This window comes from Rhipicephalus microplus, chromosome 6 (assembly GCF_043290135.1).
Source record: "Rhipicephalus microplus isolate Deutch F79 chromosome 6, USDA_Rmic, whole genome shotgun sequence".
Taxonomy (NCBI): domain Eukaryota; kingdom Metazoa; phylum Arthropoda; class Arachnida; order Ixodida; family Ixodidae; genus Rhipicephalus; species Rhipicephalus microplus.
In genome coordinates, this window is record NC_134705.1 from 194,958,841 (window position 1) to 194,985,736 (window position 26,896).

Below are 26,896 nucleotides of genomic sequence, written 5' to 3' on the forward strand. Positions count from 1 at the left end.
CATCGATGTCCGGAATCTTTCCATTTGACTTCCACGCAATCTCGCCCTCATCGGTGGAACGTTATTATTATTATTATTATTATTATTATTATTATTATTATTATTATTATTATTATTATTATTATTATTATTATTATTCACACATTCTCCAGCATTGGCACAGTGTAGAAACGTGGGCCTCCTTCATCGGTTCACTTTTTCCGCTCTACATTACGGGGTTGCCTTACTCGACTAATATTTTTTTTTTTCAGAAATCAGGAAAATAAATTATCTCATTAGCATTTACTGAACTCCACACTCGAGGTTCGTATGGCGGAGTATAAACTCAGCTTCGAAGATCGTTGTCATGTTCTCCGTTAAGAAGCGGACGACGAAGTCGATTTTTGTACACAACCTTTTCATTGAATGCTCTGAGTACGCCGCCGTAGTATTCTACGGGCTGTTGCTAATACGCGTGACCTCCCCCCCAAAAAATGCACTGCTGAGGCGGTGACGTCCGACGATAGTTATAGCGCGAGAACAAAACGACGACACAGAGACAAGAAGGACACGAAAAACACGTCGTCGTTTTGTTCTCGCGCTATAAATATCGTCTTGCAATACCAACTAGCCCAAGCTGCCACACTTCTAGGTGACGTCCGCTTTTGCAATCCCGTGCAACAGCCCAGGATCCCGCTCTCCACTAAAAAAAAAAGGGGGGGACTACAGGCGCTACTCTAAGCCAATCAGAGAGCATTTGCGTAGTGCCCGCTCGGACTAATCAGCGTTGTGAAGATGGCGTAATCCGACAATGTCCAGAATGGCTGCCTATAGTAAAGTGGGAGGGGGGGGGGGGGGATATGTTGGCGTTCGAACACTTCCCCGAAATTTCTTAATTGTGCTAGTTTATATGTACACTCAATCGAACAACACGCAGACGCTAACATTTATCGAGTATGGCTGAATTTCCCGTTTTTTTTTTTTTTTTAACGAAAATGTTGCTACGCCTTGCGCGTATACCAGGTGCGTGCGCACGTCCTTCTGCGGGGCCGTTTACTCGTTGAGCCTCCTTTCGCCGTATTTGCTCTGCGGCAGGCCGCCGTGTACGGTTACACCACGTCGACTGACGGCTGGGGCTGCCCTCCCCTCCTCTCGACACCTCCTCACCCGCTATTGTCCCACGTAGATTGCGGCGGCACTGTTTGCGCGCTCGAGCATCACCCTCTCTAGAGGGTGTCGGTTCGAGTGTCTCCCATATCCTCTCTCTCTCTCTTTCGCAGGCACAGGTACGCGCGTACGAGGCATACCGCTGTTCAATAGCCGCGTCTGGGAAGGGTGCGGGAAACAGCGTCCCGAGATAGCGAGAGGCATATGCGAACGGCCCGAGTGACTCCTTATATGGCCGTCACGAGAGGACGTCGCAGTTTGCCTGCGATAAAATGCGAACGGAAAGAAATGGAAAGACCGCCGCCCGAAAGTCCCAATCGATTCGTTTCGTTCACCGCATGCTTTCACACAAAGTTCGCTGCTGGGTTGGTTGGTGCGTAACCTTGTATATACTGGACAGCGCGGATTCGACACGGAAAGAACGCCGGTACATAGGACAACTGCTAGAAACAGAGGACAGGTCAAGCTCTAAAGAACAGGACCAGCGCTATCTTGTCCTGTGTACGGATAGTACGGGCGTTGAATCAGCACCATCCCAGAATCACAAGCTAAGCCTTGGTGTTCTTTCCAAGTCAATCTCTAAGAACAAAGGGAGCACTGGTTCGTTGCGCGTCTTCCCCGTTCCGAAGTGACATCACAAACCGCCTCGTCGAATGCACCAAATCAAGTCAATCACGTTTCTCACTGAAGAATACAAGGAGTATACCGTGAACTAACGGTCTATCGCAGAAAGGTCCACCTATAGCAGTCCAGTGCCATGACGTGCCCACCGACTGCCGCTGTTAGTAGACAGATGAACGTCCTTTAGGGTAGGGGGTCCGAGTTCTGTATTTGGCGTTCCGCCTAGGGCGGGTGAGTTTTCGCTCCCGTGCGTTCAGTTTTTAGTGGTCGGCGGTCAACATTGAGGCGTTCAAGCTCGAAGCAATTCGACTTTCAATTTCAAACGTTCGGTGAAAACCTAGCGGCTCTTCAGTACAGAACATGTAAACGATCATCCGCGGGTGTCCGGACGTTCAGCATGGCGTATTTGAGCGTTCACGTACGGGCGTTCGTTGCTCGCAGGCTGTGATTTATAGTTTCAAACGTTCTGTGCCGAACGCGCAGGCGTTCACTCTATGCGCTGACTGGTCGTCCGGACTCGCAAAGTGTCACTTTCCGTTTCGGTCGTTCGGCCATCGATCATCACTCATTGAGGAGGTTGCAGCTTCGTTAGTCTAAGCTTTCTTTGTTTTGTTTTTTTCATAAGCATTTATACTATGTTTCAGATGACACTCTGACACCGTACGGACCGTGCCCATACGCAGTATTTATTTATTATTTATTCATTTGTTTTATTTTCTTGCTCCTGCTTTCTTTTCCGCCGCAGTGCACACCCTTCAGTTGGCAGTGGGCGCCCTAATATCTTCTGTTGTGTCAGTGTGCGCGCACGCACCAAATATTTAATATTATGAATTTGTGTGTGAGTCAGTGAGTTTAATTGAAAAGAAGAGAAAAGTGAGCCCCGTAACTGTGTCTGAGGAGGAGGACACCTCTACGGTAGCCCACGAGGGGTAAAGTAAAGGAGGCATTAAAAGGGTAGAATTAAACGGTAAAGAGCTAGATAGAGAGAGAGTAACGAGGGAACGAGGCGCAGGGACAGCGAACGACAGAAAAGGACGGAAGTAAAGAGGAGATAGGAAAGATGGACACGGTCGCAAGAGTCGGAGGACGGGGCACCACTTGGTGAGAGCTCTTGTGGCGACGTCAGGAGATGGCGTAGAGGCGAGCCCAGTCGGCCAGAGCTGCGCTGTCGTCGGAGATCGCGGGGGCACAACCGGTCGGCACGAAATCTAGAGAGCGAGTCTTTATTGTGAATTCGAAAGAATTGAACTGTCTGCCGTTCCAAGTATTTCAACAAATACATGTATCCATCGTTCACACGGGACACTTACATTTCCTTGGCGCCTACACGGCTACATCGACAACATACGGAACGTGCTCTATACTAAGCCACGTTCATCCTTCTCGCCACTTCCTTCATCCTCTTCGCTTCTTACCGCTTGCGTTTTCTTATCTTATAGCGTCATCATACCCGGCTGTCGTCGAGCGCTACGTAATAAACCGCGCCGACGAGGAGAAAAAGAATGTGGGCCCTCTGTTCCGCACCCCCGGCGCGACGACGTTTCGCCGTGGGGTCCTAATGATCCGTCCTCCCGCGCGGCCCTCACGTGACGTCACCGAGTCGGGGTGTCGAGTTCCGGAATGCGCGGAACGCCGCTCGCTCGGCCGGGCGCCGTTGACCCAACTGTCAGCTGTCCCGAACGATTCGTTCGCGCGCCTGTGTGAACATGTATAGCCCGGAGCCAGTGGGTCTACGTTGTAACTTTCAGGACTACGTTAAGGCTGAAACCAACGGTGCCTCATCAAAGGGGAACTTCGACCGTCGGCGGAGACCGTCGATCCCCGGAACGAGTGGTGCTAAAGAGGATAATAATCACGTTACGATCTCACTGAGTGCAAGATTTGGTGGCGTCACCCGGAAGGAATGGTGCAAAAGAGAATAATCGCGCTATGACGTCACAGGTTACGAGATTTGGTGAAGTGACAACGACGTCACAAGCTTGTGCGTGACATCATACAACGCAACGCGACATCCATGGTGCCGTTGTGGAGCCCTCTTCTTGGCAGCGAGCCCCGCCGTGGTGGTCTAGTGGCTAAGGTACTCGGCTGCTGACCCGCAGGTCGCGGGTTCGAATCCCGGCTGCGGCGGCTGCATTTCCGATGGAGGCGGAAATGTTGTAGGCCCGTGTGCTCAGATTTGGGCGCACGTTAAAGAACCCCAGGTGGTCAAAATTTTCCGGAGCCCTCCACTACGGCGTCTCTCATAATCATATGGTGGTTTTGGGACGTTAAACCCCACAAATCAATCATCTTCTTGGCAGCGAAGAAAACCAGACAGAGCGCCACTTCGAGGGAAAAAAAAAAACGATGGCGGCGTTCGGCAGCGGCACGTGCAGCCACGGCCCGCGTTTTTTTGTTTCTTTATACGTTGATTGAGACGAAAAAGAAGATAACTTTCGCCTTCAAGTCGTTTTAGGTGGATGCACAAGCGACTCTGTGAATTTTACCACAGATATCCGTCGTACGTATACTTGTTCGAAACTTTTGGGTCGTTCGTTGCGCATCTGTCACACTGACAAGCACGCGCTGAACAATCACGCGATAGCACTCATAATAGAAAGTTACTTTTCCACAACAGCACAAACAGCAAGAGCACACTTGATCCCCAATAAAATGTTTCAAAATGGCTGACACTTGGAACTGTGCAGTGCGCACAAAAAAAAAAGAAATAAAGAGCGACGAAGAACGGTAAAAGGACACACGCACACACGAGAACACAAGTGCACACGAAGTGGGCTGAACATGCAGAGAATAAACTCACTTATTTTTGTATTAATCTAACATTTGTTTGACTCCAACGATGGCAATACGGCAAACGCTGCTTATACTCATAGGCGCGAGCGGGGGTTCCTCATCAGAGGTAGGGGGAAGGCTCGCCTCAGCGCCCCCCCCCCCTTTTGTGTGTGGGCCTAATGATTGATATGTGGTGTTTAACGTCCCAAAACCACTATATGATTATGAGAGACGCCGTAGTGGAGGGCTCCGGGGTGTGTGTGTGGGCCTAGGGGAGTGGGAGGCGTCCACCGCCCCCTGCTCACACTGGCTTGCGCACTCATATACCGACAGGCATAGGGATCCATCGTGGCAGTTTGACGCGTAAGGTGTCGAGCTGCTGCTAAGCTTGATTGCTAGGAGGCCTACTCGATTGCCACTCACGGCGACCACGTTTCGATGGGGATACTGTGATGAGGCACCCGGCAATGCAGTTTACGAGATCTGATGGTAACGCTAGAACAAACAGCCTATAGCGAGTAGGCGCAGCAAAACAGTCTTCCGATGCGTAGCCTTGCGAGTGGATGCAGCAAAACCGGACTTGCACGTGCATAATATTTTCTTTTTTAGTAGTGTGCAGGAGGTCACGGCTGATTATGTAAGCGCCCAGGAAGCGTTCCTTGAACGCGTGCCAAAAAGGGCACTTACACTTCGGCGTCTCAATGTGTTCAGCGAGAGTTCCATTTTCTTAGTATCCATGCATGGCGGTCGGTACCAACAATGCTGAGGCGGCCTAAAAGGCTTCTTCGCGCCCTCTGGTCCACTGTCGGGTCCCTATTTGCTTAGACGCGTGGGTCCAAGTTCAAAAACATCAGGTGATAAAATTTAGGCGGGAGCTCACCGCTACGGCGTCTCTCTTAATCATATCCTGGTCCGGGCAAAATCCAAGCAGTTATTATATTGCTAAAGAAGGCTGCCTATACTATCTCTATTCAAGAATCCCGTATGCAATGAGAGTCCTTACGCAGGTTACCCAAGTGAAGGCTCGTAAAACTCTCAAGTACAGACCTTGAAAAATGTGAATGGTAGGAAAGTATACGGGCTACAAATCAGCGTCTTCTACGCGGAGGAGCCTGTTTCGCGGGCTACATCGCTGCAAGCGGATCGTGTTTCTCGTAGACGCGGTGCAGTGCGCCCATTCGTCGCGCTTCGCTGCGCTTCAAGGAGCCGCAACGCGTGCTACTCCTCCGTCTCGCATGACCAGTGATGCCGTTAAAAGAGATAAAACAAAATATGAATCGATTATATCTCCGTGCATTGCCTCTGCTTTTTTCCACCGGGCTCAGCAGAAGCGCAGGCCGTGATCCCAGGTTGAGTAGTCTTCAAGAAATCATCGTTATAAATAAAGAAAGTAATAAAAAAACACGGAATATCGACGCGGTGAATGATGATGAGTAGGTGAATCAGCGGGATCGTTCGGCAATACTTGAAATAATCCGCGACATCGGCAAATCACGCACGTGAACAAGTAACATAGCAGTGTACAGTTATATGCAGTGCTTATCGGTCATAAATGCTATGTTGTGTTGAGTTGCGAATTTCGTTTTGCCTTCATTATTACTGCTTTGCGGTATCGAATCCAGCCTGACGTTGGCAAAATCAAGGTCTGTACACGTTCCCGTGGTGGTTATTGGCTGCTTCAAGTGATCACCTTTCACGACATCACGCAGTACTACAAGTTATCAAGGCAAACCGAACCACCCCCGCACCTTAAGCTAAAAAAAATCTCAACAAATCACTTGGCGGCGGCGGCTTCAAACCAACTCATTCCCTTCCTTGCACCTACAGAGACACATGTACTCAGCCTTATTCACATCTGCGTGCATCCTTTGAAAGACACAGACCGCCGCATCGGACCACATCATCTGGGGACGCAGCAAGGACCCTCCCTCACCAGGCCTCGTATAGGACAGCCACCCTTAAGTGAGGCCTATAGGAGAGAATCCTCACGACCACAAGCCAGCCTGGATGCCCAGCTCTGGGCCGCCAAACACGCTGACGAGGTGGCGACCAGGCATGGCTTGACAGTACTCGCCACTTAGAAAACCGTCAGCTGCCTTAATAAAGTTGTTTACTACTACTACTACTACTACTACTACTACTACTACTACTACTACTACTACGAAATACATCGTAGAGCATATCGAGACTTCATGTACAGTACAAACCAGTCCGTGATGATTATCGTCATCAGCGTCACCTTCTTCACGGCTATACGGCGCACGCCAACGGACAAGTCTCGACTTGAGGAGTGTCGCCCTTAAAAGTTAGAATGTAGCATTTACTATCTTCAACGCTGCCCGGCGAGCTGGTGTAGCTGTTCTGATGCGCGCCAATCAGCCATTGCCCGTGAATTTGGGCATATGGCACTTTTGTTTGGGTACATGCCGGGATCATTTGTTGAAAGAGGAGGGGACCATTGCTAGCTGACTTCGAGGATTGATGGGGAAATTCCAGGCCGCGTGCTGCGCTATAATGTTTGACTCGCGTGCTCTCGGGAGCCGCTCCGTGGCCTCGACTGCCGATCGGCAACGTTTTTCTGACCATGCTGTAAAGGTGCATAATTCGAAAAAAAAAAAAATTATTATTGTGTTTGTCGACACAACAGTAAGGAGTCTCAAAAAGTCGCTTACAATGAAGGAGTGTAAAAGCGCCACATACAGTAAATGTGTCCCGAAGGAGCCATATATACAGCCGTTATGGTAAATTGTTCTTAGCAGCCGAAACAAGAACACCGCGCACAAATTACGGGGCCCAGATGCCAAGAACAACGTTGCCCTCTGTGTTAAACCTGTTATCGGCAAAATTATTTTGACATTTATTGTTGCAAGTCTGCACTTCATGCTTTTTTTGGTGAGCTGATGTCTAAAATGTCAGCTTTGAACTTTAATGTTTTTTCTATTGCGTGTAAAATAAAGTATGCTTTCTGTATGTTTATACTTATGTACGCCACTTTCTGTGTACCATCACTGCATGCTGAACTGCAATCGGTTGGGAAGCCTAGTGAAGCTCACAACAGCTTTTTCTTCCCATGCCCTCTACTTTCTGAAGTTGAAAATAATTGATTGATTGATTGATTGATTGATAGCAGTAAATGAGTCTAGAATAGCTATATACTGTGACGTAGTCTAAAGGAGCCAGTATATACATTCATCGAAGTAGTCTCTAAGCATCCATTTACGCAGTAAATGGTCTGCAGGAGATATTAAAGTAGTCTAAACGGCCATTTACAACGAAGGAGTCTAAAAGACCCATATACAGAAAAGTAACCTAAGTGAGCCATATATGCAGCCAATACAGTTAAGTACTTAAGCATCCACGTACAGTAAACGAGTCAAAAATAGCCAAGATATGCAGTAATTACAGTGGAATAGTTGGTTTATGCAGCAATATAAAGAGGAATCGTCTAGTGGAGCCGTTGCGTCTTCTAACGAAAATTTCCCTCGTGAAGTGAAAGAAACGTTCTAGTCGTTCCAGCCTTAATACTGATGAACCGCCGTTCACCGTATAGATGTGGTACACTCCATACGCAGTAGCGACTTCGCAGGAAAGTCGTCAGGGCCCGAGCCTCCTGTTTCTTACGATTTTTCCAACGTCAGACACATGCCGCAGAGCGCCGTGCGTAAATACCGTTGAACGGACGTCTTCGGTTTGAATAAAACAATGCCCTTTAGGAATTCATTGATGATTGATTTGTGGGGTTTAACGTACCAAGACCACGATATGATTATGAGAGAGGCCGTAGTGGAGGGCTCCGGAAATTTCGACGACCACCTGGGGTTCTTTAAGTGCACCCAAATCTGAGCACTCGGGCCTACAAAATTTCCGCTTCCATCGGAAATGCAGCTGCCGCAGCCGGGATTCGATCTCGCGACCTGCGGGTGAGCAACCGAGTACCTTAGCCACTAGACCACCGCGGCGGGGCGCCCTTTAGGAATTATTAATGAACGCGTTTAAAGAGAAACGTTTACTAATTGAAAAGACGTTTGGGGTCTGCGCTAAATGAATGCTGCGTTTCTTTTTTTCGTATTCGTTCCCCGGACATGGTTACACTGGAATGACTACACGTGGCTCCTTCAGTAGCCATTTATTCTCGGAGAGTAAAGAAGCTCCCTTAGTAGCCATTTAGTCTAAGAGAAACTAAAGGAGCTATATGTATTCAAGTATACTCTAAATAAGCCGCATACAGCCATATAAGCCATATACGGAATCTAAGTGCTCCTAAAGGAGCCATATACAGCCATCACAGTACGCGAGCTTAGATTAAGGCAGCAATGTAGAGTAAGGGGGTCTACAAGATCCAATACAGTCATTACAGCAAATGAGCCTAAAGCAAGACAGTTATGTGAAGGAATCTAAAGCAGCTGTCTGCAGGAAAGGAGCCGTATACAGACGTCACAGTAAACATGTGCAAAGGAGACAGCCATCAAGGGTAAAGGCCCTAAGGAGCCACACACGGCAACGGAGTCGAAAGAGTATACAGCCAATACAATGAGAGTCTAAAAAAACAGACAGCTATACAGTGGATTATAGTTGATAAGCTTATCGCGGAAAGAAGAAAATAAACATTATTAGGCTAAAAAAAATCAAAATATGCCAACTTTGTCAGCAGCTAACTTTTACTGAGCAACGTCGAAATAGCTGGTGAATTCGCGTTGCACCATTTTCGTTTCATCAACGGACGCAGCGGCCGCGACTGGCAGAGATCTTATCGCCACAAAAGGCACGTAATGTGCAGATTGTTAGTTGTTTTAACGCTGTTGGAGCTAGTAGTAGAAGAATAAACGAAAGATTTTTTAGTACATTAGTCATGATCCAATTTCGCGGTCGTATTATCCAGTTTTGCGCAAAAAGTTGTGTTAAACATACAAAAGTGAAACAAAGCGACCCTGGCCTGGAATTTAAAAAAAAACACATCAAGCTGAAAACCGTATGCAAAACCACATAAACGGTATTGGACTGTATAAAGTAGAGGAGGCTAAGCGAGTCACATACAGTGAAGGCATCTGAAGGAGCCATATACAGTGTCACAGTAAACGAGTCTAAAAGGACCATATACAGAAATATATAGTAAAGGAGTCTAAAGAAGACATATACAGCCGTTACAGTAAATGGATCTAAGAAGGCCACATACAGAAATAGATAGGAAGGAGACCGAAGGGGGCGTATACAGAAAAGAGCGTGAAGGAGTCCTATACAGCAGCTCAAGGCTACGCGGGGACGTGGCGCCATCTCTTGGAGGCACCCTGCTATGACTTAATGAGTGGTGAGCTGCGGGGAAAATTGTTTCTAGCGAACAAGACAAGCCATGAAAATTCACTCGCGGATATGTATATAATAGAGCTTCTGGGAAATTCTTGTGATATTCCAATAGCTTCAGCAACAAGCACTGGGTTCTCTTGACAAATTTTACTATGCGCTCCGTGAAGGTTTCATATATGGTGCTGTCATACATACATACATACATACATACATACATACATACATACATACATACATACATACATACATACATACATACATACATACATACATACGCACACACACCACACTCAATAACAATAACAGTATGCCACAAAGTCAGGCAATTGAATGAAGTGAGCAACAGCTGTTTCAAAAACTCACTTGCAGGGATTAAAATGGGCGGGTAATTAAAGCAAGGGAAATAGTAATGCGACTAGATGATACAAGGCATGCGACACCGATTATACATTAAGAACAATCAGGATAAGTTTAACTCTGCGACAACAAAGGGATGCAACAAGAAGAGACCGCACAGCGCATTGCTTAGTACTAGGTCATAATGAAACTTGATAAGGCTGGACATTGTCTATTGTCTAGATAATGAATATTTTCTAATATTGAGGAATGCTCCGAAGGCAAACTCCAATACTGGCAATGCTGACAGTCAGCGTTAACAATGCTTAATATCAACTGGTTCTTGAAGAAGAAGGTGGTGCTGTCTGCAGCCTATTGTTACTATATATGGCTCCTTGCTGCCATATATGTCACCGTTTATTGCTATCTCTAGCCACATACGTTGACCACATGGCTCCTAGCAGCCATGTATATTACCCATATGACTCCTGCGTGCCATATATGACGCCGTACGCGACTCGAGCAGTCGAACATGAAACTTATATGACTAACCAATGCTATGTGCTATTGTAACAAGCAGCCATATACGGTAACCTCCCAGCAGACCTTACGGTAGCACCACGTTTTCTTTTTGTCAAAGACCACTGCGCATTCGAGATACTCCTGGTGCTAGGTATTAGCATATCAATAAACTATGCCATGATAGTCTTTAGACCGTCAAAATGTCCTGGCAACCTACACGCTTCGCGAAGTAATACCGGCATTTTCAAGAAGCTCTGATGCGCCTGCTTGTTGCGCGGACATCGCGTATCTTCAGAGAAAGAGGGAGAGAGAGTGGCGCGAATGTCAATTTTTTTTTTCGCCGACGCGGCGGTTCTTTTCTCCTTTCCACTCGGTCGCCGGCGGCGTCCCCCTTTCGCCCGCTTTGTTTACGCTTGTTTCCTTCCCTTTCCGCAAGCTTGCGGGGCACGCGGCCTCGATGACGTCACGCATGACATCATCGGTCCGGAGGAAACAGAAATGCGGCAAGAGGGATACCGAAGAACGCCGGTCATCCACGAACCGAGCTGCCGCTGTTAACGCGCTGTTGCCTTCGCCTTGGAAGGGGCGCGTACTTGGGCTCTGAAGAATGTGATTGCGTGAGTCGCAATCAGTGAGAAGGAAGCGTAAGTGAGAAGGAAGCGTGCTTAAAGTTTTCTTCTCTTCCAACTGTTTGACAAACTCAACTATCATGACATTGTAACCAACAGTCGCGACATCGCTATAATTGTCGAGGCTTTACGTCCCAAAACAACGATTGATTACGAGGCACGCCGTATGTGGAGGGCTCCGGAAATTTTCAATCTCGTGGAGTTTCTCAAAGGGGTGGCGCCACCAAATTTGTGGCATGCGCGTTCTCTGCTGTAGGCGTTTCTTTCAGCTCCCTCCAAGAAGCATGATGCACGCACCGAGATTCGTGTATTTCCGCTAAATATTTCAATATTGCTCTACTTATGTGGACCATTTTGGGTTTCGCGGCGCCCAGTTGGGCAGTGACGTCCATACATAGGCGGCTTGGCCACGTGATCACTCAAGGATGTGACGCGCATCGTGCTGAATTTCGTCTGCTCTCACACACAAGCGTCAGCAAAACAGAACGCCTTCGCAGGTTTCGATGCGTAGCACTTAGCCAAGAAGCGATCGAAACTCCTGCGAGTAATACAGCAACCGATGCATTGCTGGTACGTTGGGCGTACGCTTGTTTCGGAGACGAGGGAGGTCACTCACGTCACTACAGACCTGGTGTGACGTCACGACAACGTTGTGTGCGCGCACAACGTTGTGTGCGCGCACAATGTATCCTGTATATATTCAAGCCTTCGAGCTATGAATAAATCAGTTGGAAGTGAGCGCTGTGTGTTTGATGCATGGGTGTGTGCGTGTGTGAGTGATCGTGTCAAGCTTTCGCGCTCTAATTAACTTTTCGAAACTGCCGTTGCTTCTCCTATTCCGAAACGTCCGGTGCTGCTGCGCAAGCGATGGGCCTAGATCGCGAGAGTGAGCATTCGGGTACTCTTTTAGAAGTGGATTAAAATATATTGTACGTGTTTGTAGGCTCCGACCCTTCGTGTGGAGAGTTCTTGTGTACAGAGTAAATCCACAACAAGCGTGGGACAGCCTCAGAATTTGGTGGCACCACCCCTTTAAGGTGCATCGGAGCACGCGGGTCTCTGGCGTTTCGCCTTTGTCAGTATGCGATTGCCGCGGCTGGGATTCGCTCCCACGACCTTCGTATGTGAATACGAACACCGCTAACACTACCACATCGCCTGGCGGTCTCTTTGCAGCGCTACGCCTATCATTAATGTGATGTCATTCAGTCTCTAATTATGTGTGTCGCTGCAACTCCCTATATATATATATATATATATATATATATATATATATATATATATATATATATATATATATATATATATATAGAGAGAGAGAGAGAGAGAGAGAGAGAGAGATAATGCATGCGTGTGTGTTTGTCCAGTTGCCCTCATATAACAACCAGTGACGTCAAAACGACATCGCGTTACAATATGCGTGGTGTAGTTACTAGACAGCCAGGCGTGTAATTTTTTTGCCCCTTTTGCACCAAACATGGCGATTCGTTTAACAGCGCCCGTGCATGAGAACGGTGCCACCGTCGCGCGACACGACCGCCAGCGACTGCACGTGGAAAAGAGAGGGGGGCGGACAAAGCGCCGAAAACGCGCAAGACGCGGGCAGTCCGCGTTTGTGTGTACAGTGTGTGTCCTCAATCGGGCCGGCGGTCCTTGACACGGAATGCACTTCTTTGTCAACTCCATGAAAAGAAAGAAAGAAAGAAGAAAAGAAAGAAAAGAGAAGCGTGACAGGTGGAGATGGTATTGTCCTCTATCAGTCTCAGACGTTCTGCATATTGTTAGATACAGAAAGAACGATGATTCGGTAGACTGGAGGGAAAAGACTGGCAAAGAAACAACGGTTACTTCAACAAAACGACGTTTATTTGGGTAAAGGAAAGGAAACTGCTCGGAAGACGAGAATACGGCGCCTCTCCAGTTAGTTGCACAGCTATCCCTCTTCTGCCTGTTCTCGACGCCAGCGCGCAGTCGCGCGCACCCGCGCTCACCACAGGGGGGGGGGGGGGGGGGTTCACTTCGATGTCACATTACAGTGGTTGCGGCGTGGCGCCGTCTTTCGAGTTCCGTCTCGCACGACAAGACCGCGTACAATGTAATGGCTCTGAAACGCGCGCGCAAGCACGCACGCACGCACGCACGCGCACGCACACACACACACACACACACACACACACTTATATTATTTGTTGTCATCTTGTTGCGCCTTGAATAACTAAGTCCACACAAAAGCCACCCGAGCACCGTTTTAATTTTTATATTTTTTAATCGCGCGCATTCCCGCAGAGGAGACGACGTCATCGAAGTGTCACGTGATACCGCTCATAGCCTCCCCCCCCCTCCCCCCACCTTTCCGTGCTGACGGCGGACACCTACAGACAATAGATTTCACATTCCATTTCCCATGAACCACTTTAGGCTTTCGCCATAAAAAAGTGCGCACAAAAAACACAATAGCATGTTGATTGTTTTCAACGCATTGTGTGATGCCCTTCAATCATATTTCAAATTCTTTCTTCATAAACCTAACACGTTTTGCAGTCTTTTCAGCTGAGCAAATTGAACAATAGATTCTGTATTTACGAGCCTTCTTTTTTGTAATAAAATTGTTGCAATGTTCTTAAATTATATTTTCAATCAAAACGCGTTTTGCCAATAGTTTTGTTTCCACACCATTTTAATTTCTTGCTGTTCACTTATCCAGATCATTTATCCCATCGCTATATCTTTCTTTTTGGTCTCTGTTATGTGCAGCACTGTCCTCTTCAAAAGTGCCAAGTGCATTCTTTGCGGCTGGGTGTGTAGGGAGGGGGGCGGAGCCGGTCAAATTGCCTCTCAGCTTTTTCTCCCAGCTTCCTTCATCTTATTTATGAAAAAAGAAACATACAACATTATTACGTTACGTCCTAACAGATACACCCAAACGCGTACAAAACAATGGTACAATAAATAAAGGAAGCGAGGCGCGAATAAATGATAACACCGTTGACAAATGGAATTTTCGTCCCGATCAAAACAGACTGGGGCGCGAATAAATAATAACACCGTCGACAAATGGAATTTTTCGTCCCGATCAAAAGAGGCGAGCATGGAAGAAGGCAGCCGTTTGTTTCAAAGCTGCGGTGTTCGGTTTTACGCAATCCATCTCGCGGAACCGCGAGATTGGCGAGCACGCAGAACAACAACACGCCCCCGCCGCATCTGAAAACGAACGTCAAAGCGTGCGCGCTGCAGTACTACGCGAAGACGCCTGATGTGTGTCTCGCTCAGGCTATGACTCAGCTCGTTTTGTCATTTATACATTCTTGCTTCTCCTTCGCATATTGAAGGACGCAGCCGAGGCATATTGTGTGAAAGAGAGGACGCGGCGATAGTACGAAGACACACACGTGCATAAGAACAAAAGAAAAAAAGAGAAATCCATTGTTTTCCCGGGCGATAAATCACTCCTCGCCTGTTCGCGTCGCTCCGGACAGAAAACAGCGTCTCTCGATCCCCTCAGTCACTTTCGATGTTTCCTCGCGCGCTGTTGCTCCGACGCGTTCGTATACAGCCTAGCAACGACGGCAACGAAACGGGGAGAGTCGTTGTAATACGTTCCTTCGTACGATTTAAGGCATTGCGCCGTGCTCCCGACCGGGTTGCAGAAATTAGGTTGCCTTTCTCATCTTCTAACCACTACCATCACCACCACGATACACGTATACCTATGTGTACTATCAGCGTCAAATGTAACGCGAACAGCGTCGAGCCTTCGAGATGGTATAGTGCGCGCCGACCAGTTATCACCACTGACAGGCGCGCGCATCCCGTTGAGCAGCTCTGCGCACATGTGCAGAGCTGTGCATATGTGCAGACGGCGTGCGCTATACCGTTGAGAAGACTTGGCGCTGTTCTGGTTTCATTTCACTCACATATTGTATACATACGTGCGTCAACACACACACACGCACACACACACGCACACACACACACACGCACACACACACACGCACACACACACACACACACACACGCACGCACGCGCACACACACACGCGCGCGCACGCGCGCACGCACACACACACACACACACACACACACACAGAGAGAGAGAGAGAGAGAGAGAGAGAGAGAGAGAGAGTCGGGGTCAGAAGTTTAGAGACCCCTTACTCTTTCTCGAGATTAAAGTCTGAGCCAGTTGTGTACTATACGAATACTGCGATGCCTGTCATTGCGAAGAGACGCTGCACCACATCCTGAGCGACTGTCCGTTGTATGACATTTAGAGAGACAGTCACTGGCATCCGTTCTTGCGCGCATCGACAACAGCCAAATGTCTGTGCACACTATTCTGTCAAGTGCCCGAGAGAAGACATTGCAAGAGAAGGCGACAAAAGCTCTGTTGAAATTCCTACGCGACACGAACTTGAACAAGCGGCTGTATAACAGCTATGTCACACACCGCGAAAGACAAGACTGGACTATGACTGAGTGTGCTGCCGAATGTGCTGTGTTTATCTCTCTTCCCTCTCTGCTCTCTATCTTTCAACTACACCATCCCCCTCCCGTGCGCAGGGTAGCAAACCGGCTGCCTATAGCCTGGTTAACCTCCCTGCCGTTATTTTCCTCTTATATACCTTCGTTTCTTTCGAGAACCGATAAACCCGACATCCGTCGGGCGACCGCCGCTATTGGCCGACGGTAAGAAAAGCTCACCTGTCCATGCGACGACTGCATGGTCATCTAATCACGCAACGAATTAAACGACGTCTTGCCATACCGTGTCACGTGATACGGACGTCGCAATAGTGCTGACGCTAAGACCTGCCGTGCTTTCGCGTGGAATGCAAGCAAGTAGGCTTATACGGTGCTTCCTGTAAGTTTTCTTTATTTTTTTTTCTCTCTAACCATTCACTGCATCTCGCCTATACGCTGCGGGCAAGCGACGTAAACGAGCCAGAGGAAAGCTGACGCAGGCGTTGCAAGGGCTCGTGCCTCGCGACAGCGCCGCAGAAAAGGTGCGAATAAAATGCCAAGTATTTATTGCCGCACGTCAATTCAGAGACTGCGAAGCGCAGCCGTTTCTTTTTTTTTTTTTCACGCTCCGCGGCGCGCAATAATACTACGTATCCGCGCGGTCCTGCCGAGTGAGTCATAAAAGCTCGCTTACAGCTGTTATCGTCGACCAGCTTTCCATTCTTCTTCGAGCGACAAGTATTTCCTTTCCTTCTTGCCTTCTTTCTTTCGCTCCTTCTGAACACTTGTGAACAGCGAGTGCGACCTTGTCATAGCCACTTTCTGCAGTGGTGTAGCCAGGAGGTGTTGGAAGGTTCAACCCCCGCCCACGCCCCCCCCCCCCCCCCCGAACGAAGATATTTTTAAAACTTTGCACACGGATATATACGCGCACACCAGGGGCGTATGCAAAATTTACTTTTTTTTTCATAGGGTGGGGGGGGGGGGCACCATTTTCATTGCACGGCGGGGGGGGGGGGGGGTGCGCTTTTTGAAATGGTCACATCTCGCTCTGTATGTCACGGTGGAAAAAAAAATCATGGTGACCCACACCTACAAAACGCACGAACGAACATGCATAAATAGTGGTTAAACCCCTCCCCACCCCACCCCCCCCAAACAAACAACCTAGCTACGCTACTACTTGTGTGTATCTAACTTTCGTTGTTTTTTTTTAAATAAATATGTATAAGGAAAGGTTGGTGCCAATGCGCGGCGCCGGGTACTCCTCTTGCACCACATTCGTCATCGCATATTACGTAACAAACACAATTAAGGCTATACACATGTACATAGCACAACGCTTACGCACTGAATTTAATTTTTTTTTTCAATAGATAAATGTTTCCACACCACACGGAATTTGGAAGAACACAAGTTATCACGATATTGAAATGTCCACACAGAACATGAAAGTTCACTAAAATGCCAAAGGTGATCACGTCTCTCTGGAGCAGTTTTTTAAATACTGCGCTGGTTTCACAAAGTTTTTCCTCTTATATAAAGCCTGACTCAAACACCGACACCGAGGATGACGTCACACAGCTAAACCGCAGGCACGAATGCAGCTATGATGACGGGTCGCTGTCGCTCGCACGTTGGCCGTTTATAGTATGCGTACGATTTACTAGTCACGCCAGCACGCGGCCTTCGCACGCTGGGTAGCGTGGGCGCGCCGTGTTACTATATAAGATCATACGCACACTGTATACACACCGACACTGCAGTGTACCGCGATCACGCAATGGTATTACACAGACGTTGACTAAGCGGACTATATAAGCAAACAGAGTCGCGCCAAAGACCTTTTCGCGTGTGCGGATGTAGATATATATTACACGGCGTGCCACCACCGTGCAAAGCTCGGCGTTGTGCAAACCGTCTAGTCGCCAGCGGTGCAAGGCGTACGTAGGTCGCGACGCTATAGCCAGCCTTAGCTGTAGCCCAGAGCCCCAGTGGAGGCGACAACAACCGCGTTTCACGAGGTGCTATATTTAAACGACTGCGACGCGCAATAGTCACGCTCTCAAACGAGTTTGTTGCTCGCGTGGTCAGCACAGCGGCTCTTTATAAAACTTCTGCGAGGACTTCCAGTTCACACTTGTTCGTGTTGTACGCCGCGCGTGTCTGAGAAGGAAAAGAATATCTAAACGAGGTGTGTGAGGTCTGCAGAAGCCCCTTGCGGAGCCGACGGAGACAGTACGTTCAGTCGTGCACGCGAACGCATACAAATTCATTGACGGCTTCTACATAAATTTGGCTCTTTAGACTCGTACTGAGATGTAATGCAAGCAAATAACATTTCCTTATTGCAGGCACGAAGCGAAAGATGTTAGATTACAATTTCTTCATCAGCTATGGAACAAAAAAAAAAAGAAAACTAGCTGTAGATGCATCCCCGTATTTGACACCCCTAATTTGCAGGCACACCCAACATTACAGAGCCAACACCTTAACCCCATGTTTTGCTTGCACTGAACTATTTGAAGTATTCATGTTTTCCAACACCCATTAGTGAATGGAATTGGCTTACCGATATATGTGATCAGACTGCAAAATAACATTCTTCACCTTTATTTCTGTCGTGCCACTGCTAATTCTTCTGTATTTGTATTATCAGAGCAGTGGCACCAATTTTTCACATGCTACGTTCTTTGTGTCAACGCGTAGTTTTATAACCCTTAGTAACGATTCGGTACTAATGATGCAGGTGAGGGGCGAATTAATATGTGTAATTATTATCGATTAGTAAGACCACTATCGAACCCAATTCGAAACGGCTGCAAAGCCCACCTATGGATGGATGGATGCTATGAGCGTTCCCTTTATAACAGGACGGTGACATGTGTGCCACCAGGCTCGCAAAAAAATGAAAAGAAAACTTTCTTTTCATGTAGTGCTAATGCCTTATCTACCTTGATCAAACCGATCTAATTATTACAAAGAAAAATGTAAATTTGGGTTTCAACTTACTGCCTCTTCAAGCAGAATAACCTCATTTTCCTACTATTTCAGTCTTTTGTCTCTCCCTACTTTTCTGCCACAAAACCTCTAACCGTCTCTTACTTGCTTCCATCGCGGACGTGTTTAGCTTTCCACGTTTGTGTCTAAAACCCAAAGCTTCATGTAGGCTTGTACCCACACGTATACGTAAGTGGATATCGCCGCATTCAATAATGTTCCATCGCTTCGTTAGCTGCCCCGCCCCCTCCCCATCGTGTATACATTGTTCCTCTTCTTTATTGAATATCGCTTGGCGACTGCGCGTTCTAGGGCAACCCGATCTCACTTCAAACAGTGGTATCGAAGCCAGCCACCCACTACAGAAGGCACACACGCTACTGCACCCGTATTGGGTGCATAGAAAGTTCGAAAAGATTTTATACACTAAGTGGTTGGCGCCGGCGCGGTGGTCTAGTGGCTAAGGTACTCGGCTGCTGACCCGCAGGTCGCGGGATCGAATCCCGGCTGCGGCTGCTTCATTTCCGATGGAGGCGGAAATGTTGTAGGCTCGTGTGCTCAGATTTGGGTGCACGTTAAAGAACCCCAGGTGGTCGAAATTTCCGGACCCCTCAACTACGGCGTCTCTCATAATCATATGGTGGTTTTGGGACGTTAAACTCCACATATCAATCAATCAACACTAAGTGAAGTACGCACTAGGAACAGGAATTTTTGGTCGTAGAACTGCAGCAGCTACACTGTTTTGGAGATAAGGAGATCAAGATAAGAAAGGGCGCCTTTCGCTGTGCTTTCTGTACAAGAAAATGAGGATCGCAATGACGTCAGTGCACACTACCGATACTGAATACTGCTATACAGAATTCAAATATTATAATTACTGACTACACTGGACGAATAAAGATCCCGGTGTTTTTTACTGCGTGAACCGCATGTTATCTCGTCTACGGTAGCCTCAACATGAAATCATGTCGTTTATAAAAGAAAGCCCCGAAAGCGTGAAAAACGGCATAAAGTTTATTATTATTATTCAAATTATCTTTCCCTCGAGGGGAAATTGTCTACCTCCTTCGTTGTTTGTCACTGTATTTATCATTGTTCCTTCTTTCTTACGCCTGGGACAGCGCAAATATATATTGCGCGGTGTTGAGTAAATTTTGTTGTAAGTCAGCGCTTGTAGTTTGGGTCATAGTTTGTGTGTGTGTGTGTGTGTGTGTGTGTGTGTGTGTGTGTGTGTGTGTGTGTGTGTGTGTGTGTGTGTGTGTGTGTGTGTGTGTGTGTGTGTGTGTGTGTGTGTGTGTGTGTGTGTGTGTGTGTGCACTTTGTCTTTTATTATGCTATTTGTTTCTGCCGTGTCGTACCGCCTCGCCTACTTAAGCATCCTCTTTAGCGAAATCGTACTCCTTAATGCCGACTTTTACTCGGTCCTTTAGTTATTCTTGGATGGGGAGGGGGGGGGGCGAGAACGCTGAATTAGGCGAGTTATTGAGTTCATCGGAAGTTCTTTTTTTGTTGTTGTTGTTCTACGCCACGTGAGCCCCGGAACAAACCCATATACAGTTTCGCTCTTAAAACAAAAAAAAAGAAGCCAGACAAGCGCGTTTTCATTGAATACGCGCAATAATGGAGCACCGAAAGGCCGATCGACTTACACGACTTTCAATTATTTCTACGAAATTAAAAAAAGAATCTGGAAATGGATATACGACAGACACGACGCGTTATTAATGGTCCATAAAGAAAAGTGGAGGCAGGTGCACGTATCGTTTTTTTTTTTTTCTGCCGTTTCCCATTTCAGGAAGCGGCGCCGGTTGCTCGAAACAAGGGTATCATTGTCCCACTGACAGGCGCCACACATTCGGTAACATTTTTCATTCCGGTGACAGATTTTTATTATTTTTTTTAGTCAAAAACGAAAGTGCACATAAGAGAAAAAAAAGAGACACGAACGAGACGAGCATCTCGTTATCCACGACGAACTGCAGTTGCATACGCTGTCGCGGCGTAGCGAAGAGAAACCATCCATCATGACGTCCGTGCAACAGGGCGAGGAAGTTGTCAACGGAAATAAAATAGAAGTATGGAAAGGTACAGCAAACGGCGACAGCAAAGAATAAAAAAAGAGAAAAAAGATATAGGCGGACGTACTTCAGTTGATGCACCGGTCTGACAAATTGTTATTGCAAAGTCAAGCTTCCTAAATGTGGAACAAAAAAGGTGGCGTGTATACTATACAGCCTACAGAAATTAACTACGTTTGTTCAGCCGCCGAGTGTGCTGTTATCGACCTCCGGTGGAAAAACCGGTAAATTCAGTAACGCCCTCATTAAAGCGGCTACCGTAATGTTTCGTGTGCCATTCACACAATTACGTATGTTTTGTTATGAAATGCATATATTTTCCTTGTATTCGCAATATAGTATATGCTACATATATTTTGCCCAAGAATCTATACGGGAGCATGTGAAATTATTTGGAATGGAATGGAGATTCCAAGTAGGATGGATATAAGACAGCCAGGAAACTGAATCGCTCTCATCCAACAACAGCTGTTGGGGGTTTTTAGTCCGCTATACTTTGGGACAGTTACTGTTCTCGGCTGCTGGCCCAAAAGCCGCGGGGTCGAAGTTCAGCCTGGAAGAAAATCGCCCGTGTTCTGTGTGCCATATGTCACTGCACTTCAAAGAACACCGGTAGGTCGACATTTTCAGAGCTCTCTCCTACGGCGTCTCGCATAATCGTGTTGAGGTTTCGGCACGTAAAAACCCATATATTTTATAAACTGCTCCGATTTTGGGTGGTTAAACCTATACGCTATGTACTATTATGACGCAGGCCTGCCGATGTGGTTTAGCGGTTATGCAGCTCGGCCATGCTGAACCCAAGGTCGCGGGATCGAATCCTGGTGGTGGCGGCCGCATTTCGATGAATCTGCAATGCTATAGAGGTCGATTCACACAGATGCAGCCGGACGTTATATAACGCGAATGGTCGAAATGATTGACTGATATGTGGGATTTAACGTCCCGAAACCACCGTATGCTTATGAGAGACGCCGTAATGGAGGGTTGCGGAAATCTTGACCACCGTGGGTTCCGTAACGTGCACCCAAATCTGAGCACACGGGCCTACAACGTTTTCGCCTCCATCGAAAATGCAGCCGCCGCAGCCGGGATTCGATCCCGCGACCTGCGGGCCAGCAGCCGAGTATACCTTGGCCACCGCGTCGGGGCGGTCGAAATGTCAGGATCCCTCTACTATACAGCGTCTCGCATAATCATACCGTGCTTTTGGGACGTAACACACAAACAATTACCATTGCTATCAAACCCACCGTATAGTGGCGAGATCGGAGTTTATGTTCGACTATCTAAGGTTCTCGCGCACGCAAATGTATAAACGTGCGAATATTTGTCAAAAGGGCCGGTTGGGCGAATCGGTGATTCACGTATTAGTTGAAATATACAAGCGCGCAACGTAGACAATGACGGCGCGCTTGTTGTTGTCTTACTCAGACCTTGGTTAAAGTACGAAGATCTTTTGCATTTCCCCTATAGCACCGAAACGGGGCCCGCCACGTGACCCAGAATTGTCGAATGACCGCGTCCTTGACAAGCTCAGTAGCGGGACACGCGCAGAAACACACAAAAGCACGCGCAAGATACTCGCAGCTACGCGCACGACAGCTTCTGCAAGGAGGAGGTGTACTCAAGGTATATCCCCCCCCCCCAAGGATGCGTTTTCTGCAAGGAGGAGGTGTACTCAAGGTATATCCCCCCCCCCCAGTGGCGTAACTAGGGGGGGGCAAGGGGGTACAAGTGCCCCGGGCGCCACTAGGGAGGGGGCGCCAAGCCGAGTCCTCGGGTTGGCGCCCCCTGGAAAGGTTGTCAATGTTTTTTTCCGTAAAACCGCCTGGAAGGGGGGAGGGGCGAGGTTGTAATGTACGACTGGAAGTGGGGATGGTGGTGAAGGAAAGGGTTGCCGCAATGGCTTTTGCATCGGGAAAAGGATCCTCTATTTTCATTTTGCTGCGCTACCTCCGTGCCTTCCCATGACCCTCGGCTAAGCTTTGTTTTGTGCTCCGCAGCACTGGGTTAGATGAGTTTCAGCGAACCCCACCAGCCTCCCAAACCACTTACTGAAAGCTTCCCTGAAACCAACCACGTACGTAAACAAAATAAAATAAAAAAGTTCGAATGCACCTTTTTTGAGTAAGAACAGAAAACTCCAACGAAATAGCCGATCGTCCAACGACTAATCGTCCACGCAGCGGCGGAAGGAAGGGCGAATATAATCCGTGACCTCGGCACCAAAGGCTAAACAAAGGCGTTTATTCGCAGAGTTCTCTGGAGGAAAGACGGAGAAAGCGTGACACGACGGCGACGTTTGTTGATTCCCTGCATCGCGGGCGCCAGCAAAGCAATAGAAGGGCGGGGGTCAACGTTTCCCACATGCCATCCACCGCCATGGGCAGGTTCATCCTTTGGCCCAAAGAACACGCACCTGCGAAAAAAGCGCAGAGCGTAGTGTACCCGACAGCATGTGCCGACTGCCCCGCTTCGTACGTTGGAGAAACCAAGAACTTCCCTGAAAGAATGCGGCCGCACAAGGATGACCTCCATCAATGGAACAGCGAACGGAGCGAAACGGCAGAACACTCCGACCAGTTTAACCCCCATACCAGACCCGAGGGCGCGGTGTCTAGCTGGTTGCTTTGTTTTGTACTCACCCTGCATTCCTTGGGATGCACAAATAGCGCGAAAGCTTAGGTACGAGAAACTTGGGCCTGGGAAGCGCCCGTGCCGTCAAGATTTTTGCAGTGTGGACTGGAAGAGAACAATGACGGGTAAGGGACTTCCGGAAGTTTGAATAAAAAAAGAAAAATACTATACAAAAACGCGGGCGTAGCTCATCGAAATCAGAACTGGTGGCCCTTGGCCTCCGAAATGGCCCGCCGCGCGCCAGTAGGCAATCGCGGAAGCCTACATTAGCGCTTTTAATGGGGGGGGGGGGGCTGTAGTAATAATTATTATTAATAATAATATTATTATTATTAATAATAATAATATTATTATTAATAGGAGCTGTAGTAATAATTATTATTAATAATAATATTATTATTATTAATAATAATAATAATAATATTATTATTATTATTATTATTATTAATAATAATAATAACAAACATTATCACGGGCATAATGAGGGGCGCGGAAATATATTTGCCCTGGGCGCCGTCCTATCTAGTTACGCCACTGCCCCCCCCCTCCCAAGGATGCGTATTCCGCCGGCGCGCTGAGGAGGTGACACACCCACACAACGCGGTTCCCCTTCATGCTCGACGCTACCGCCGCGTGACGACAAACGTTTGCGAACGCACACTCTCTCTCACGCGAGCCGTGTCCTCTAGCGGTGGGTAGCGTTTTCCAGGGGCGACGCCAGCGTGCACTAAAGAGCGTTCATCACTCCTTATAATTCTCGCTCTCTCGCTTACTTCTGTGACGCTGTACATAATTGTGTCTCGCTTACACGCACTTTGTTTTGTTTTGTTTTTTCATATATGTTTACTAAAGAACGACTTAATCTTCGTGCCTGTACGCATCGCAAGGCGCAGGCGGCTTCGCCTACGCGCATGCGTGGTAGTACGCTAACGACGTTCGTTGTGTACATGCGCAAGCACGCGTTCTGTACACAACAAAGGACCGTCGTAAAGAGGAGCGAGCGATAATCCGAAGTTTTAGTTCGTTGTATAGGAACGTTCGCTACGACGGGTGCTCGTGCGGGGTCGTGCACTTTCGATGTATTGTGCAACGCTGTATAGAGTATTTGCACAGCGATGCGAACGCCGTGTGCCGTATATAACGAAGAGCGCTTGAAAGGGGGAAGCTGCCGATAGGCCACGGCGAATTCGTTGTAACGAAAAGTTCGCTATAGCGCATTCACTCGTGATTGGTACTGCCGGCGCCGTTGAACGCTTTTAGGAAATAAATGTATCGCTCGTTCACGCACTCACTCACTCTATTAGCGCCACGTATTGCTCTATTAGCGTTTTGTTGTAGTTTTGTGTCGTGAGGTGTCCGTCCTCTCCCGGCGCTGTTTCATCATTAAAAAAACTAAATCACTCACTCACCGCACTCACTTTTTCACGCCATTTTTCGCACGCACTCACTCGCTCTCTCATCCACTCACTTTCACGCGATCACTAACTTACTCACTCTTTCACGAGCTCGTTCACTCATTCATTCACTCACTCATCCACCCATGCATTCGCGACTGGCTCATTCACGACTTGCGTGCGCTATTTGTCGACACAACCACGTCAAGTCGCTACGAAACTGGCCGCTTATTTATTTATTTATTTATTTATTTATTTATTTATTTATTTATTTATTTATTTATTTATTTATTTATTCACAATACTGTAAGCCCTGTCGGGCTGTTACAGAGTGGGAACTACATCATACAATGACAATTCTAATTTACCAACAAAAGATTCAACTGTGTCTAGATTCTCAAAGAAATCGGCGGCAAGACAGTTCCAGTCGACAATCGTTCTGACAAGAAAAGTGTTTTTAAATGTGTCAATTCTCGGTGTGTAGGGCATAATTACGTGTGGGTGATTGGCATAATTACGTGTGGGTGATGGTAATCAACGTAGGATCCGATATATTAGCAGCAGAAGCAGCAGGAGGGGAGCAACTCGATTGAATTTCTTCGTCGTCTTCGGCGACGTAAACCAAGCCGACCCTCGCCTCGACGGCGGCGGAATTAACGAACGAGGAATGTGCGCGCGCGTGTAGTGTATGAGGTGTACAAGCGACCGGTTCGCGGCCGCGCACAGTCTATCAACACGTGCGAAGGAAACTGGAACTGCCGCAGTTTTCTCTTTCTGTTTTTTTTTTTTCCTTCTTGTTCGTATACCTGAAACGCGCTATAGTGTATGCATGTACGCGCGCAGCCGTCGCCATACCGATAAGCGTAAACATGGACACAGGCGCCGCCGCTGTGTGCCGCCTTCGCAAACGGCATGCTCCATCGTTTCCTTGTTTTGCGTGCCTATACCGACTTTTCGCGTTAACAGCGCGCGGCGGCGTCCGCCGGGAGGCAAGTTTGGTGCCGATGAAGTAAAACTCGGCAGCACGCATGTACGCCGCGGTGGCGTAGAGGTTACGATGTTAATGTGCTGAACCAGAAGTTCGCGGGTTTGATCCTGGGCGCGGCCGTCGCATTTCTAAATGGAGGATCTATCTATCTGTCTGTCTATCTGTCTGTCTATCTGTCTGTCTATCTGTCTGTCTGTCTGTCTATCTGTCTGTCTATCTGTCTGTTGTCTGTCTGTCTATCTGTCTGTCTATCTGTCTGTCTGTCTGTCTGTCTGTCTGTCTGTCTGTCTGTCTGTCTGTCTGTCTGTCTGCCCGTCCGTCCGTCTGCCCGTCTGCCCGTCTGTCCGTCTGCCCGTCTGTCTGCCCGTCTGCCCGTCTGCCCGTCTGCCCGTCTGTCCGTCTGCCCGTCTGTCCGTCTGTCTGTCTGTGTCGTCAGACACGACTTTAGAAGTCTGCGACATTGCTTCCTCAAAGGGTGGATACACATTATTATGTACCAATGAGCGCTCATTCTAGACTGACGTCATGACCCGGACTGCCGGCGACCCCACCCATCGGCTGATGCGCTTTGGTCGTTCGGGAGAGGTGAGAGGGGGGGCTCTGCGAATTGTTTTTTTTTTTTCAATTCGTATTCCACTTATACTCTATATCGAAATCCTGTATTTGTAGCAAATTGAGTAAAGAGTCCAATCGCTTAAGTTTGACTCAGCATCCTGCCTCCGCAAACTGCAAAGCTGTATAATGACCCTGCATGTTTGCCTGAGAATCGAGAACTATACACTTCGCGTCGGCAGTACCGGCACTTTCCCCAGAATGGTCTTATGTGTCTTCGGAGACAAAGAGAAAAAAAAAGTTAACGTTAACCGAACAGAGTTTCGTGGCACAGTGTTGAATGATCTAGAGACGACGCGCTGAGTCGATTAGAGCGAGACAAGAAAGCGATAAAAATCGAGGCGTCTCGCTCTAATTCTCCCTCTCTCTGTCTCTCTCTTTGTCGAGGCAGTACGT

At 47.8% G+C, this 26,896-nt stretch overlaps 2 protein-coding genes and 1 long non-coding RNA gene across 7 annotated transcripts in view; 1 reads left to right on the forward strand and 2 right to left on the reverse strand.

Moving 5' to 3' along the window:
* Window positions 1-26,896, reverse strand: part of LOC119167875 (uncharacterized) — a 596,496-nt gene that overhangs the window by 431,397 nt on the left and 138,203 nt on the right. The gene's annotated exons all lie outside the window — the stretch shown is intronic.
* The window catches only part of LOC119166808 (cysteine-rich motor neuron 1 protein), a 202,389-nt gene that overhangs the window by 3,618 nt on the left and 171,875 nt on the right, over window positions 1-26,896 (forward strand). The gene's annotated exons all lie outside the window — the stretch shown is intronic.
* On the reverse strand, window positions 23,088-23,993 carry LOC142765779 (uncharacterized). Its single transcript, XR_012884395.1, has 2 exons — window positions 23,515-23,993; window positions 23,088-23,288 (listed from the first exon to the last, which is right to left on the reverse strand). It is a non-coding gene; the product is annotated as an uncharacterized LOC142765779 (long non-coding RNA).